The sequence below is a fragment of the Petromyzon marinus genome, unplaced genomic scaffold, assembly GCF_048934315.1.
Source record: "Petromyzon marinus isolate PM22_M1 ecotype Great Lakes invasive population unplaced genomic scaffold, UKy_Petmar_22M1.pri1.0 PM_G_Scaffold_94, whole genome shotgun sequence".
NCBI classification, from domain to species: Eukaryota; Metazoa; Chordata; class Hyperoartia; order Petromyzontiformes; family Petromyzontidae; genus Petromyzon; species Petromyzon marinus.
The window spans coordinates 645,603-662,193 of NW_027423051.1; the positions used below are offsets into that span (position 1 = coordinate 645,603).

Consider the following 16,591-nt stretch of genomic DNA (forward strand, 5'->3'; position numbering starts at 1 on the left):
AGGCGACGGGAGCTACAGGAGCTCGCCAGCCGGGGGCGGAACGTCCACTTCAACCCGACGGAGGAGGCGTGGAGACACGCCGGTGGGGGCACGGCGGGGCGCGGGGGGAGAGGTGGAGGGAGCAGAGTTGGGGGAGGGGGGGTTATAGAGGAGGCGGAGGGAGGAGGGCTGGGTGGAGCGGGGGGAGGGGTGGAGAGAGGGGGAGGAGGAGGGAGGGCGGAGGGAGGGGGTGCAGGGGGGGGCGCGGAGAGGGGTCGGAGGGGGCGTGAGTGGATGGAGCAACTGCGACAGGCAATGACGCTGAGATGGAACCCGTATCATCAGTTCGGGAGGGGGGGGTCAGGAGGGACGAGCAGTGGGTGAGGGAGATAGGGAGGGAAGAGAGGGGTGGGAGGGAGGGGAGGGGTGGAAGGAAGGGAGGGGAGGAGGGAGGGGAGAGAGGGGTGGGAGGGAAGGGGGGAGGGAGGAAGGGGAGGATGGAGGGGGGTGTGTGCGGCCTGCTCCAAGCGTCTCAGCATCGCACCGTGCGGGGGTGGTGAGTGGTGTCAAAATGCCTCCAAGGGACCCCAGGTCTCCACGTGGAATCCTGGGGAGGTTTCCGTCTTTTTGCGTTCGGGCCTCGGACGTGGAGTTGTTGTAGACATGTTGGGCTGAGTTAGCCCCCAACCAGGGATTGAACTGGTGTCCTTCCTCGTTCGATGGTTATCGTTTGTTTGTGGACGTTAATTATTTTGACATTAGGTTTAAAGTTACCTTTGCCGAATGCCACAATTGACACTGGGCGTGCGTTCATTAAAAGCGGTTCGAAATGTGTGGAGGATCGAACTGAATTACCTTATACAGGCTGTGTTTATCTATAGTGGGTATTACATCTGGGTGAAAGGATCCACCAGGGAAGCCTCTGAAACGTTCCCGAAGGTTCCAAGAGGGGCGTGGCCAGAGGCGGGGCTTAGCCTCCGCGGAGCGAATATAAGCCGGGGGCACAGCAACGTTAGGGGTCGGTGTTGAAGATCGAGAGGAGCTCCCCATCGCTGCTGCTGCCCCGCCATCTCCGCCGGCCACGTGGCGGCGAGACCTCCAGTCGCTCAGCCGCTCCCCAGCGCGCCGTCAGCCGGCGGCGTGTTGGTGAGCGGGGTGAGCGCGGGTGGACATCCGCAGAGAGAGAGAGAGATAGAGGAACAAGTCTGTGCCGAATATTTATTAATAAACAAACTTCAAGTCTTTACCGTGTCGGAGCCAGTCATTACATGATTATAAAAATTGTGTGCAGTGCAAGGGGCATGTCCCCGCAGCTGTATGAAATACACTACACTACACACTACTACACTATACACTACACTATACACTACACTATACACTACACTACTCTACACTACACTATACACTACACTACACACTAGTGCTGTGCTAGTACACTATACACTACACTATACACTACACTACACACGAGTGCTGTGCTAGTACACTACACTATACACTACACTACACGCTAGTGCTGTGCTAGTACACTACACGATACATTACTCTACACTACACTATACACTACACTATACACTACACACTAGTGCTGTGCTAGTACACTACACTATACATTACACTACTCTACACTACACACTAGTGCTGTGCTAGTACACTACACTATACACTACACACTAGTGCTGTGCTAGTACACTACACTATACACTACACTACACACTAGTGCTGTGCTAGTACACTACACTATACACTACACTACACACTAGTGCTGTGCTAGTACACTACACTATACACTAAACTACTCTACACTATACTATACACTACACTACACACTAGTGCTGTGCTATTACACTACACTATAAACTACTATACACTACACTACACACTAGTGCTGTGCTAGTACACTACACTATACACTAAACTACTCTACACTACACTATACACTACACTAGTGCTGTGCTAGTACACTACACTATATACTACACTATACACTACACACTAGTGCTGTGCTAGTACACTGCACTATACACTACTCTACACTATACACTATTATACACTACACTACTATACACTACACTATACACTACTCTACACTACACATGCTGTGCTAGTACACTACACTATACTATACACTACACTATACACTGCACTATACACTACACTACTCTACACTACAGACTAGTGCTGTGCTAGTACACTACACTATACACTACACACTAGTGCTCTGTTAGTACACTACACTATACACTAAACTACTCTACACTATACTATACACTACACTACACACTAGTGCTGTGCTATTACACTACACTATAAACTACTATACACTACACTACACACTAGTGCTGTGCTAGTACACTACACTATACACTAAACTACTCTACACTACACTATACACTACACTAGTGCTGTGCTAGTACACTACACTATATACTACACTATACACTACACACTAGTGCTGTGCTAGTACACTGCACTATACACTACTCTACACTATACACTATTATACACTACACTACTATACACTACACTATACACTACACTATACACTACTCTACACTACACATGCTGTGCTAGTACACTACACTATACTCTACACTATACACTACACTATACACTGCACTATACACTACACTACTCTACACTACAGACTAGTGCTGTGCTAGTACACTACACTATACACTACACACTAGTGCTCTGTTAGTACACTACACTATACACTAAACTATACATTACACTATACACTACACTACACACTAGTGCTGTGCTAGTACACTACACTATACACTACACTACTCTACACTACCCTATACACTACGCTATACACTACACTACACACTAGTGCTGTGCTAGTACACTACACTATACACTACACAGTACACTACACTATACACTACACTAGTGCTGTGCTAGTACACTACACTATACACTACACAATACACTACACTACACACTAGTGCTGTGCGAGTACACTACACTATACACTACACTACACACTAGTGCTGTGCTAGTACACTACACTATACACTACACTATACACTACACAATACACTACACTACACGCTAGTGCTGTGCTAGTACACTACACTATACACTACACAGTACACTACACTACACACTAGTGCTGTGCTAGTACACTAAACACTACACTGCACACTAGTGCTGTGCTAGTACAATATACTATACACTACACTATACACTACACTACACACTAGTGCTGTGCTAGAACACTACACTATACACTACACTACACACTAGTGCTATGCTAGTACACTACACTAAACTACTCTACACTACACTATGCACTACTATACACTACACTATACACTACACTACACACTAGTGCTGTGCTAGTACACTACACTATACACTACACTATACACTACACACTATCGCTGTGCTAGTACCATAAACTATACACTACACACTACTATACACTACACTATACACTACACGCTAGTGCTGTGCTAGTACACTACTATATACACTACACTATACACTACTATATACTACACTATACACTACTATATACACTACACTATACACTACACTATACACTACACTATACACTCGTGCTGTGCTAGTGACGAATTGGCACGTTCTGTTTACGTGACAACCCTTACTAGTTGGCTGTGTCGGGTGGTGGCGGGTTTTAACGACACAACATTTATATATTTATGCGATGAAACCCAAAAACTTCTATTATCGATTCACTACGTTATACACAACATATTTGCACTCATAAGTCGCTTGCCTACTCGGTGTTTCGTATCGAATCTCATCTCAAACAATCGAAGGGTGCCCCTAAGTGGCAGCTGCCCCTGTGTGGCACAAGGTGGCCCTACACCAGCCTGCACGTGGGCATGAGTATGTCGGTAAGGAGGCGATCATTGACGCGTCATCTCTCTTGTGGAGATTCTGGATAATGTTACTGGAATTACCACAATTTTGACCGTGACACCAACACGCAATATGACCTGTGCGTTTTGAGTGACACAATACTATGTTTGACATCCGCTGTTAAGCAGACTGCGCATATTGTGGTGAATGTTACTGGGGTGGGCAGGTGTGCCTGTCGGGTTTGAACCTTAAACCTCTGCAACAAATTTGAGAATGCGCTACCATATTCCTGGTTCTTTCGGTAAAGTCACGTAGGTAGAAAACAAAAAATAAACAGAATTAAAGATAAAAATAATAAATTAACATTTTAATAAAATTCGTAACAAGTAAAAATAATAAATTGAAAATAATAAATTGATGAAAAGATGCCATGGGTCGACTGACTGAGATGACTGGCCAATGCACCACCTGTGCCTCCCACTACACACACACAGTGTACACACACACAGTGTACACACACACAGTGTACACACACACAGTGTACGTACACACACAGTGTGTACACACACAGTGTACACACACACACAGTGTACACACACACAGAGTGGACACACACAGAGTGGACACACACACAGTGTACACACAGACACAGTGTATACACACACAGTGTACACAGAGTGGACACACACACAGTATACACACACACAGTGTACACACACAGAGTGTACACACACACAGTGTACACACACACAGACTGTTGGGGCAAGTGCTGTTAGCGAGCACCTAACACAAAGACAAAGATCTCCCGTGTAGCCTTGAACAGAATGTTGGGGCAAGTGCTGTTAGCACCCAACACAAAGACAAAGATCCCCCGTATAACCTGAGCAGACTGTTAGGGCAAGTGCTGTTAGTGAGCACCTAACACAGACCAAGATCCCCCGTGTAGCCTGAACAGAATGTTGGGGCAAGTGCTGTTAGCACCCAACACAAAGACAAAGATCCCCCGTGTAGCCTTGAACAGACTGTGAATAAAAAAATATTTAAAATATCACGAAGTCGTGATTTTTTTTATATATCACGAAGTCGTTTCACATATAAGCAAGGACAAAGGATCATGCAACTTAGTCTTGCAGAGGAGAGGGGTGATGTGTTGCTAGGTGCTGACCGACAGCGTCGCTGAAAGTTTCATTCTACATTTACCCTGATAGTTTAAGTCGCTTTGCAGAGTCAAGGATTTCGATGAGCGATAAGAGATGCGAGAAGCTAAGAGCCGCGCGAATACAATTGATGAGTTCTGAGAGTGAGTGAGGAGCTGCGAGCAGAATCGTGCGCCGCCCGGAGAGAAAGACAAAGGCGGTCGGGCGTGGTGCTGGCCACCCACCCCCTCGTGTGCCGTGCCGGTCTTCATAGGTGCTGCTCGCTAACAGCACTTGCCCCTACAGTCTGTTAAGGCTACACGGGGGATCTTTTGTCTTTTGTGTGTGTGACTGCCGCGCGCCAAAGCACTTGCTCGGATGATGCCAAAAACAAACACCCCACTCACCCACCCAACCAGCCGTGTATATATGTGTGTGTATGTGTGTGTATACAGTGAGGGAAAAAAGTATTTGATGCCCTGCTGATTTTGTAGGTTTGCCCACTGACAAAGAAATGATCAGTCCATAATTTTAATGGTAGGTTTATTTGAACAGTGAGAGACAGAACCAAGTTCACTTTGTTGCGAGGAGTCTGCTTCAATACGCGCCTCCGAGAAAGCACACGCGCCCAAAGGCCAACGTGGGCTCCTCCACCACCACCACCACCACCAAACTATTTGATTTTGAAAACATTGTGAAGTTTGGGGAAGGCGTGTTTAACGCATCTTGAGTCGCGTCGTATTTCAGTGACGGAAGTTATTTTTGACCGATACGGGTCAAGGAATTCTAGATTTGAAGCTTTCGTGACTGCAAGGATCCATACTCTTTGGTTCTATTCGGTAAAGCCACGTAGGTCAAAAAATAAAACAACAAAAATCACGACGTTTCGGCCACAACACCACAAGCGGCCTTCATCAGGTGAAGGGACCTTTAAGCTTAAAGGTCCGTGGTCTGAGCGTGGCTGTTCCACTCCAGCGCTGTCCTCGAGACAGCCTGATCCCTTCACCTGATGAAGGCCGCTTGTGTCGTGGCCGAAGTCGTGATTTTTGTTGTTTTATTTTTTTACCTACGTGGTGACTTTACCGAATAGAACCAAAGAGTACGGGGGTCAAGGGGCCATCGGGTCCCCCCCGTACGCCGCACGCCGCACGCTCGATGCCACGGCTCCCCATGGTGGCTCGCGGCAGGGAGCGAGGCGCCCCAGGCTGACTCGACTCTCGTGTGCGTGACCGACACCCGGTCCTCCTCACTGACACGTTAGACCAGCTGACAGACGGACGAGTTTGTGTTTGATCACGTATGTCGACTCGAACAGAGATTCTGTGCGTACGTGTTTTTTTTAATCTGCATTGATGCTAATAATAATGTATCTTTTTTTTTACTTACATGTAAAAACCCGCCTCGATTACATTTTCAATTTCAAACAGCGCACGTATTGGTGTGTGTGCGTGCGTGTGTCTAATGTACTTATGCGGACACAGCGCCAATCGTACAGAATGATAGAGTAAAACCAGGAATTACAGTGCACAGCAGTGCCTCCTAACCCGGGGTGCACGGACTCCCTGTTGGGGGGGTTCGTTGGGCAGATTTCTTTTTCAGAAGGCAAAATAGAATCGAAAACACAAATTAAGCCGCGGGCACGTGTAAGTGGCAACTTGTCTCATCAAACTCTACGTATTTGTTAACAATTGTAAATATATATAAAACAAAAAAATAACGATGGGATTCCTCCCGTGTATAAATAATCATCCTGATGAACGAATCTGATTCTATTTTGATTTAAAGCTTTCGTGACTGCAGTAATTCATATTCTTAGTTCTTTCGGTAAAGTCACGTTGAAGGGAAGCAACAAAATAATAAAATATATAAATAAATATTTATTGCTTATAGATTTTATTATTTTGTTGTTTCCCTTCAACGTGACTTTACCGAAAGAACTAAGAATATGAATCTGATTCTCTTCTTTGGTTCTTTCGGTTAAAGTCACCACCACGTAGAATGAGAATAAAATAATAGAATTGATCAAATAAAATAACACAATAAAATTCTCACGACGTTTCGGCCACAACACAAGCAGCCTTCATCAGGTGAGCGTGGCTGTGTTCGCTCCAGCGCTGTCCTCCAGACAGTCTCGTCCCTTCACCTGATGAAGGCCGCTTGTGTTGTGGCCGAAACGTCGTGAGAATTTTATCGTGTTATTTCTGTTTATCAATTTATTATTTTATTCTCATTCTACGTGGTGGTGACTTTACCGAGAGAACCAAAGAAGATGAATCCTTGCAGTCACGAAAGCTTTAAATCGGAATCTGATTCTGTGGGGCATGCGCCCGTCCGGAGGGCTCGCTGCGTCGTAAAGCGCTCGGTCCATCGCTGCCCTCCGCGTTTCCGCTTACCCGTGGTTTACAATAAAAATGTCCATCTTGACCGCGTTGTAGACGTCAGCTGCGTAGACACGACACGGAAAGAAACCGACGTCCCAATGTCTAGGGCGAGATCCCGCTGTGTTTCGCGGAAACGTCTTCGTGTGATGCGGGGGGGCGGGGGGGGGGGGCTTGGTTTGTGCCGGTGGTCGAGCGGTCGGGCGGTGGGCGGTGCCCACCGCTCGACCGCGGAGGGGTTTCGATTTGAAGCTTTCGTGACTGCAAGGATTCATCTTCCTTGGTTCTTTCGGTAAAGTCACCACCACGTAGAATGAGAATAAAATAATAAATTGATAAAATAAAATAACACAATACAATTCTCACGACGTTTCGGCCACAACACAAGCAGCCTTCTTCAGGTGAAAGGAACAAACCTGTCGGGACGACAGAGCTTCAATGAATGTGTCGTCCCTACAGGTCTGTTCCTTTCACCTGAAGAAGGCCACTTGTGTTGTGGCCGAAACGTTGTGAGAATTTTATTGTGTTATTTTATTATTTTATTCTCATTCTACATGGTGGTGACTTTACCGAAAGAACCAAAGAACGCGGCGGGGTTGTGCGTCGTACGGTGCCGCGGGCCGGTCCCCGCGCAAAGTGCCGTTGCAGCGGGCGGCCCCTTACACCAGCTCCAGCACCTGAGGACAAAGAGAGTGGGTTGGTGGGGGAAAGACGGCGACGATGATGACGACGACGATGACGATGATGATGGGTACAAGCAACGGACAAGTGAAACGCGTTTGGCGAGCGCCTATTGAGACCGCCACACCGTCGCGGTGGTGGCGATGTGGCCCTGGGGTACACCCCTGGCCTGCTTTTGTCTTCCCCAGTGCCGATGTTTTACACACCGCAGCAGGCAGTCATTTCAGCTCGGGCGAGCTCAAGGGGAGGTTCCTTGAATCGGTTCAACATCACTCGTTCCCGATGTTGGCCGTGGCCGGAAATCGAACCGGGGCTCCTGCGGTTATTCAAAGCACAGCTACACCACCGCTACCCAAGTAACCACACTTACACACACAAGAAAATCCCACCCTTTAGTCATTGTAGCAGCAAGTGTTAACAAGCACCTATTAAATTTTGATTGAAAGCTTTCGTGACTGCAGTAATTCATATTCTTAGCTCTTTCGGTAAAGTCACGTTGAAGGTGACTTTACCGAAAGAGCTAAGAATAAGCACCGATTAAAGCCAACAAGACAAAAAATCAAAGGCAGATATGTCCACTACGAAGATCGGAATGATTTCGTCTCCCCAATGCTGGTGTTCACGCACCACACGACATACTTATTTAAGGCATAGCTTGACCTAGAAGGATGCCCGCTAGCATTTGATACATCGACTCGTCTGTGACGTGAGCCGTGGCAGGGAAGTGAACCTCTCTCAATGGGCTCACAGCACAATGCACACATCACCGCACCAACATTCCCCCACACACACACACACCTGGACGAGTGATCGCAATTGAGCAAACAAAAATAAAATCAGCGGGTCACTGCACATCTCATCATCAGCAACAGGCAATGAACAAAGTCCCCACGAAGGTTATACCGAGTAACGATTCTACCACGCCAAAAAAGTCCCACTTGCAACATGGCCGAAGTTACATCCCTCACACAACATTGCTGCCGTGACATCCCCCATGTCACATGGCCACCATGACAACCCCATGCAACATGGCCGCTGTGATATCCCTCATGCAACGTGGCCATCCTATAGACTGCCATGCATCATGGCCACCGTGAAATCCCCCACATAACATGTCCAGAGTGATGTCCCCCATGCAACATGGCCATAGTAATGTACCCCATACTACATGGCTGCCGTGACATCCCCCATGCAAAATTGCCAAAATGAAGTCACCCGTGCAACATGGCTGCCATAAAGTCCCCTAAGCAACATGGCCACCGTCAAGTCCCCCATGCAAAATGGCGGTAGTGACTTCCCCCCATTCAACGATGGACATGTTTGCTCACTGCTGTTCTCACCTCGAGGCGATTTACTGCGGATAGGGCCGGTGCCGGCTGCTGACAGCGCGCTCCACGTGTTGTCAGAGACTCCCTGCCTCCTTCTCGCTCCAGCTTGGCTCGTCTACACGCACATACACACACAAAAACAATATTGGAGTAGGCTCCTCTACACAGACTTCAAATAAACAGTAGGCCTCAGGGTCGGGGTCGAACCCACGACCTCCTGTATACCAAGTGAGGTTGTTAACATCTCATAGCCACCGTGGTGCCACAGAGTAGTGTACAGGCATCACAAACACTCACTCCATCTCGCGGAGGATCGTTCCACGGTTCGGTTCGCAAGTGCGAGTTGTAAGTCGATGTTAAACAAATATATATTTCATGGAAGCTCGTTCGTAAGTGTGGGTGGTGTTTGTAAGTGTGGGTGGTGTTCGTAAGTGTGGGTGGTGTTCGTAAGTGCTAGTGGTGTTCGTAAGTGCTGGTGGTGTTAGTAAGTCGAGTGTAGGGGCCCATGCGTACCTCCATGGTGCTGATGCTCAGAGTGGCTTTGCTCACGCAGCAGTCCCCAAGGTCTCTGTGTGGAAAGCTGTGAGTGGGGGGGTGGGAGGGGGGTGGAGATGGTGTAGAGAGTCACAACACGAACTCACATCCTCACCACTGTCCCACGTCCCCCCACCAGGAACCCACCATCCTCACCACGAACCCCCATCCTCACTACGAACTCACAACACTGACTCACATTATCACCACAAACTCACATGGACTCACATCCTCACCACGGACCCAGCCTCACAAATAACCCACAACACAGACCTACAAACTTAACACAAACCCACAAGACGGACTGACACACTCACCACGAACCCACAACATGGATCTACACACTGACCACGGACCCACACATACACCATGAGCCCACAACACCGACCCACACACTCACCACGAGCCCACACACTCACCTCGTCAAAGGTTTGGCACGGATGGCTTCAGCAGAAGTTGGACGAAGATGATGAAGCTGAAGCAGCTGAAATTTGAGAAGCGGCCGTCTCCTTCACTCCCGTCTCGAACTGTGAGGAAACACGTGGTGATTGCGACGTCACCGGTGCTGTCAGCCACGCCCCTCCGAGTGACGTCCCAGTGCGAGACCACGCCCCCGGAAGCCGCCTCCCGCCCCGCCTCTTTCGGCGACCCCCACCTCCACCCCCAGCTTCTACTTCCGCTTCCGGTCGGGGCGAATGGCGGCGATGGCGGGAAAAATCTGAACCCTGTCTGGGCCTCCTCGAGGTCGACTCAGCCTGAAGATGCCGACACGGGGCTCTGTGTGAGGTGAGTCTGTGTGTGTCTGTGTGTGGTGAGTCTGTGAGTGTCTGTGTGTGGTGAGTCTGTGAGTCTCTGTGTGTCTGTGTGAGGTGAGTCCGTGGGTCTCTGTGTGTGGTGAGTCTGTGTGTGTCTGTGTGTATCTGTGTGTGTCTGTGTGAGGTGAGTCTCTGGGTCTCTGTGTGTGGTGAGTCTGTGGATCTCTGTGTGTGTCTGTGTGTGGTGAGTTTGTGGGTCTGTGTGTGTGTCTGTGTGTGGTGAGTCTGTGTGTCTCTGTGTGTTGAAGTCTGTGGGTCTCTGTGTGAGGTGAGTGTGTGGGTTTCTGTGTGTGGTGAGGGACATGGTGAGCGCTGTCTGACAGTGCTGAGTGGCACCACGCTCTGTGTGCGGTGCCGACCCCTACAGGATAGGGTGTGAGAGTGCTGGCCATGGGAATGGGGTTACCAAGGGCCATGGCACTTGACCACGAAGGACACGTGACCGGTAAAGTGTACACAGGACCCCCAGGTGGGGGCTAGGGGTGGTCACGTGTCAGGGCCGGGAACCCGCTAGAGGATTCCAGAAGGTGGTCGTGGCCAAGGGCGGAGCCACCCCCGCCACAGAGGATAAAAGCCGGGTCCCTGAGAGGGACCGGCTGCTGTTGTTCATCCTGAAGAATCTACGTCCTACAAGAGTCACCAACACGTGGACCCGGACCCCGGCCAGGGTCCGGTCCGTCGGAGCTAATTCCCGTGTAATTAGTGTAGATAGCCTGGTGGTCCACCACCATAGGTTGTTCATGTGTTAAGGGGTAGTACCCCGTGTGTCGGTTGAAGAAGTGCATCTGTGACTCAGTTGAATTCATTACACATATTTACTGATGTATCCTTTAACAAAAAGCATTACAAATTGACGTAAGCATTTGCCAGTGTTAGTTAATAAAATTCAGTGTAAAACAGGAAATGGCTGTAGTTGATTACCCCAAACTAATTACAGTATCATTAATTATATGGTTCTATTGTACACTAAACGACGCATGTGTTGCTTGTTGTGGCACAGACCTGCCAATACGGCCTTGTGTGCTTTAAACTCCTGGCCACCAACACGAAGCAGGCAGTCAGTGAAGCGGGAATTGTCCCAGATCTCCCCGAAGTCAACTGCCAGCCGGCAATCTGGCACTTTCAATGTACTCATGCTGGATTGACCAGAAATGTTCACGGAATCCTGCACCACACTAACCTGCATAGACATCAACCAGCTTTGAGAAGGCATTTGATGATTTTTTTTTACAAATCCTCACTTAACTACACATTTTGCATGAAGATGTAGGCTTTGGTTCAATCAAGCAAGCAAATCTGCACAGACATCCTATATCAGAACAAGTGTTGTGAATGCCAAAATAGTGGTCCGTGAAATGTTTTTCATATTAATCAATTTTCATTCTATATTTTTGTCAAGTTATTTTACACTGTATAAACAGTTTAAACAGGTAGTGAGGCCCCTAATTATGGGTTCTGCACAACAACAGAGGAAGTGAACAGCCCTTCTTGATGTGCTTCCTTTCATTATCAAAAATGCTTGTATTTTGTAAAGGATTTTAAAGGTAAAAAATGTAAATCTGGCTGATTAAAAGGACCCCCCTAAGGACAAGAAACATTTACATCAAACTGGCTGATGTCCGAGAATAGGAAAAGGAATTCATGTGGCGATATTTAAACAAAACACTTTATGTAATACCTGACATTCTAGTTTATAAAAATGTCAAGGTTTAAATATAAACACTATCCAGAGGGAGAAAACCTAAAAAAAATTATGCTTGATTATTTAATTGTTGTGCTATGTTAACTCTAGCATCAGTGGAGGAAAAAAGTGCTTGTAAAAACGTTAACAATTTCCTTGTATGGAACAGGGAAAGTAATTATTACAATCTTCAATTAAGTAGAATATTGACTCCAACTGTGCAATTGTAATGAATAAAATAGAAAATTTCACATTAGCTGCAGCATGTCATACTTACTTCACCAAAGAGTGTCAGTTTGTTATCTGGAAGCAAGCTATTAGATTCATCAAGCAAAAAATCTCTTCGAATGAATTTTTTAAATCCCCAGTCTTTTCCTTGGAAAAAGCGGTATGCTCGTGGGCTCTCTGTAAAAAAATAGATTTCAAACAATACTCACCAGTTCTTACAATAAACTGTGGTAATTTCATGTAATGGGAAAAAAAAACTTAATTCTATTTTCAAAGTGTAAAGACAGCAATGTATTCTAAAGCCCTGCGCCACGGTGGCAGTCAACTACCTCGCCTGGTATATAGGTCATGGGTTCAATCTCAACCCTGATGCCTGCATATTTGGAATCTGCATGTTCTCCTTGTGGTTGCATGTATTTTTATCCAGGTCTACCGGTTTTTCCCTCCATATTTATAAAAATCCAGAGTATTTGGCTGCTATACATTTCCACACAATAAGCCATCTCATTAAGCTATCGTTTGTGGCCGGGGCACTTCTGAAAAAGAGCTATGTACAGTGAGGGAAAACAGTATTTGATTCCCTGCTGATTTTGTACGTTTGCCCACTGACAAAGAAATGATCAGTCTATAATTTTAATGGTAGGTTTATTGAACAGTGAGAGACAGAAAAACAACAAAATTCAGAAAAACGCATGTCAAAAATGTTATAAATTGATTTGCATTTTAATGAGGGAAATAAGTATTTGACCCCTCTGCAAAACATGACCTAGTACTTGGTGGCAAAACCCTTGTTGGCAATCACAGAGGTCAGACGTTTCTTGTAGTTGGCCACCTGGTTTGCACACATCTCAGGAGGGATTTTGTCCCACTCCTCTTTGCAGATCTTCTCCAAGTCATTAAGGTTTCGAGGCTGACGTTTGGCAACTCGAACCTTCAGCTCCCTCCACATATTTTCTATGGGATTAAGGTCTGGAGACTGGCTAGGCCACTCCAGGACCTTAATTGTGCTTTTTCTTGAGCCACTCCTTTGTTGCCTTGGCCGTGTGTTTTGGGTTATTGTCATGCTGGAATACCCATACAGGACCCATTTTCAATGCCCTGGCTGAGGGAAGGAGGTTCTCACCCAAGATTTGACGGTACATGGCCCCGTCCATTTTCCCTTTGATGCGGTGAAGTTGTCCCGTCCCCTTAGCAGAAAAACACCCCCAAAGCATAATGTTTACACCTCCATGTTTGACAGTGGGGATGGTGTTCTTGGGGTCATAGGCAGCATTCCTCCTCCTCCAAACACGGCGAGTTGAGTTGATGCCAAAGAGGTCCATTTTGGTCTCATCTGACCACAACACTTTCACCCAATTGTCCTCTGAATCACTCAGATGTTCATTGGCAAGCTTCAGACAGGCATGTATATGTACTTTGTTGAGCAGGGCCCCCTGCGGGCGCTTCAGGATTTCAGTCCTTCATGGCGTAGTGTGTTACCAATTGTTTTCTTGGTGACTATGGTCCCAGCTGCCTTGAGATCATTGACAAGATCCTCCCGTGTAGTTCTGGGCTGATTCCTCACCGTTCTCATGATCATTGCAACCCCACGAGGTGAGATCTTGCATGGGGCTCCAGACCGAGGGAGATTGACAGTTCTTTTGTGTTTCTTCCATTTGCGAATAATCGCATCAACTGTTGTCACCTTCTCACCAAGCTGCTTGGCAATGGTCTTGTAGCCCATTCCAGCCTTGTGTAGGTCTACAATCTTGTCCCTGACATCCTTGGAGAGCTCTTTGGTCTTGGCCATGGTGGAGAGTTTGGAATCTGATTGATTGATTGCTTCTTTTATACAGGTAACAAGCTGAGATTAGGAGCACTCCCTTTAAGAGTGTGCTCCTAATCTCAGCTCGTTACCTGTATAAAAGACACCTGGGAGCCAGAAATCTTTCTGATTGAGAGGGAGTCAAATACTTATTTCCCTCATTAAAATGCCAATCAATTTATAAAATTTTTGACATGCGTTTTTCTGGATTTTGTTGTTATTCTGTCTCTCACTGTTCAAATAAACCTACCATTAAAATTATAGACTGATCAGTTCTTTGTTAGTGGGCAAACGTACAAAATCAGCAGGGCATCAAATACTTTTTTCCCACACTGTAGCTCAGTGGGCCTTGCCTGGTAAAATAAAAATAGTTCAGTTTAGCTTTTAACTTCAAGCTAGATGAAAATCAGACCTGGATTTAAGTGTATGAAGATATAGTTCATATGGATTACGTGAATGTGTTTGTGTATTCATAATGCTTGTCTTTGTAAACATGGTTGTGTGACGTGAGTTACATGTTAACATTACCAAAGACAACACCAAAGCAAATAATAAGAAAAAAACATGAAAGTTAAAAACAAAAAGATAGATTTAGACTCTCAGAAAAATGTTAATAGCCTTAGCAAAGCACAGTAAATGTATGGATGTCATCACTTAAAATAGTTATCGCGCATTGAAAGAGTATCCTGAAAGTAATAAGGCATTTATAAAACAAACAATATGAACCACTAAAGCAAGGTAAAGGAGAAGTGTGAAATGGGATGAAAATGCCAACCTTTGTAAAACCACCAGAAATGAATAAAAAAATGGATGAGAATACAAACAAAAATAATGAAGTTGTAATAAACAGTGAGTGCAAGCAGAAAAAATAAAGCCGTCACTTGATAAATTACAATGGAATAACACATGGTGAAGATTGTAAAACTAGGAAAAGAAATGTCCGTGAATGACAATGTCCAGGTACACTAAGCAAAATAAAATTATTATTGGAGGGTCAATATCATGGAAAACACAAAAAATATGCATAATGGCAACTTCTGAAGGTGGAACAGGATCAAGAGCACTTTTGGAATATGAATTTGATAATGAAAAGTTGCAATGTGCTACAGGATGAAAGATTCCAATCTAGTGCATATTACCTACTATGAAACACTGATTACAAATAGAAACACTGACAAATGGAACAAAACTAAAAAGTACACAAAGCGTGGAGAGAAGTATGTTGAGAATTACAGTGAGAAACTGAAAGAGGAACACGTTGGTCAAATCAAAACAGCAAATTAGAGACATCATATTCACTGTTGTAAATATAGATTGGGCTTGGACAGGACACATCGCTAAATGGGATGGTTGATGGATGAGACTAGTGGTCGAATAGGAAGAAAAGTAGAGTACATGCCCAAGACGATGTCAAACGTAGACAAGGAGATATTAGATCAGCTCATGTGAAGGATGAGGGATGGTGTTCGTAAGGTTTATAAAATGTTTCCAGCAGTCGATAAATAATGGCTGATTATGATATAATCCTGTTACCAAATACACATATGACGTGAATTGATACTTAAATACAAGTAGTTTCACCCATAGCCTTGGTTTCCTCTCCCTTGGCATTAAGAATAGAAACCTTGAACTTGGCGTAGACTTCACTCTTGGGACAGCTGACCAATAACAAGTACAACGATAGGTAATCTTTACTCTTTCGATTTAAAGCTTTCGTGACTGCAATGATTCATCTTCTTTGGTTCTTTCGGTAAAGTCACGTAGAATGAGAATAAAATAATAAATTGATAAAATAAAATAACACAATAATATTCTCACGACGTTTCGGCCACAACACAAGCGGCCTTCATCAGGTGAAGGGGGCGAGACTGTCTGGTAGGACAGTGCTGGAGTGAGAGAGCCACGTTCAGATCACGGCTTTTAAGCTGTGTGAGAGGAACAAAGAGTACGGAAATTTGAGGGCTCTTTGTTCCTCTCACACAGCTTAAAAGCCGTGATCTGAACGTGGCTCTCTCACTCCAGCGCTGTCCTACCAGACAGTCTCACCCCCTTCACCTGATGAAGGCCGCTTGTGTTGTGGCCGAAACGTCGTGAGAATATTATTGTGTTATTTTATTTTATCAATTTATTATTTTATTCTCATTCTACGTGACTTTACCGAAAGAACCAAAGAAGATGAATCTTTACTCT

General features: G+C 45.8%; 1 long non-coding RNA gene across 1 annotated transcript; it reads right to left on the minus strand.

Annotated features, from left to right (window-relative positions):
* Nucleotides 1-5,487: 5,487 nt before the first annotated feature.
* Nucleotides 5,488-9,921, minus strand: LOC142922431 (uncharacterized). Its single transcript, XR_012940054.1, has 3 exons — nt 9,853-9,921; nt 9,352-9,454; nt 5,488-8,007 (listed from the first exon to the last, which is right to left on the minus strand). It is a non-coding gene; the product is annotated as an uncharacterized LOC142922431 (long non-coding RNA).
* Nucleotides 9,922-16,591: the final 6,670 nt, after the last annotated feature.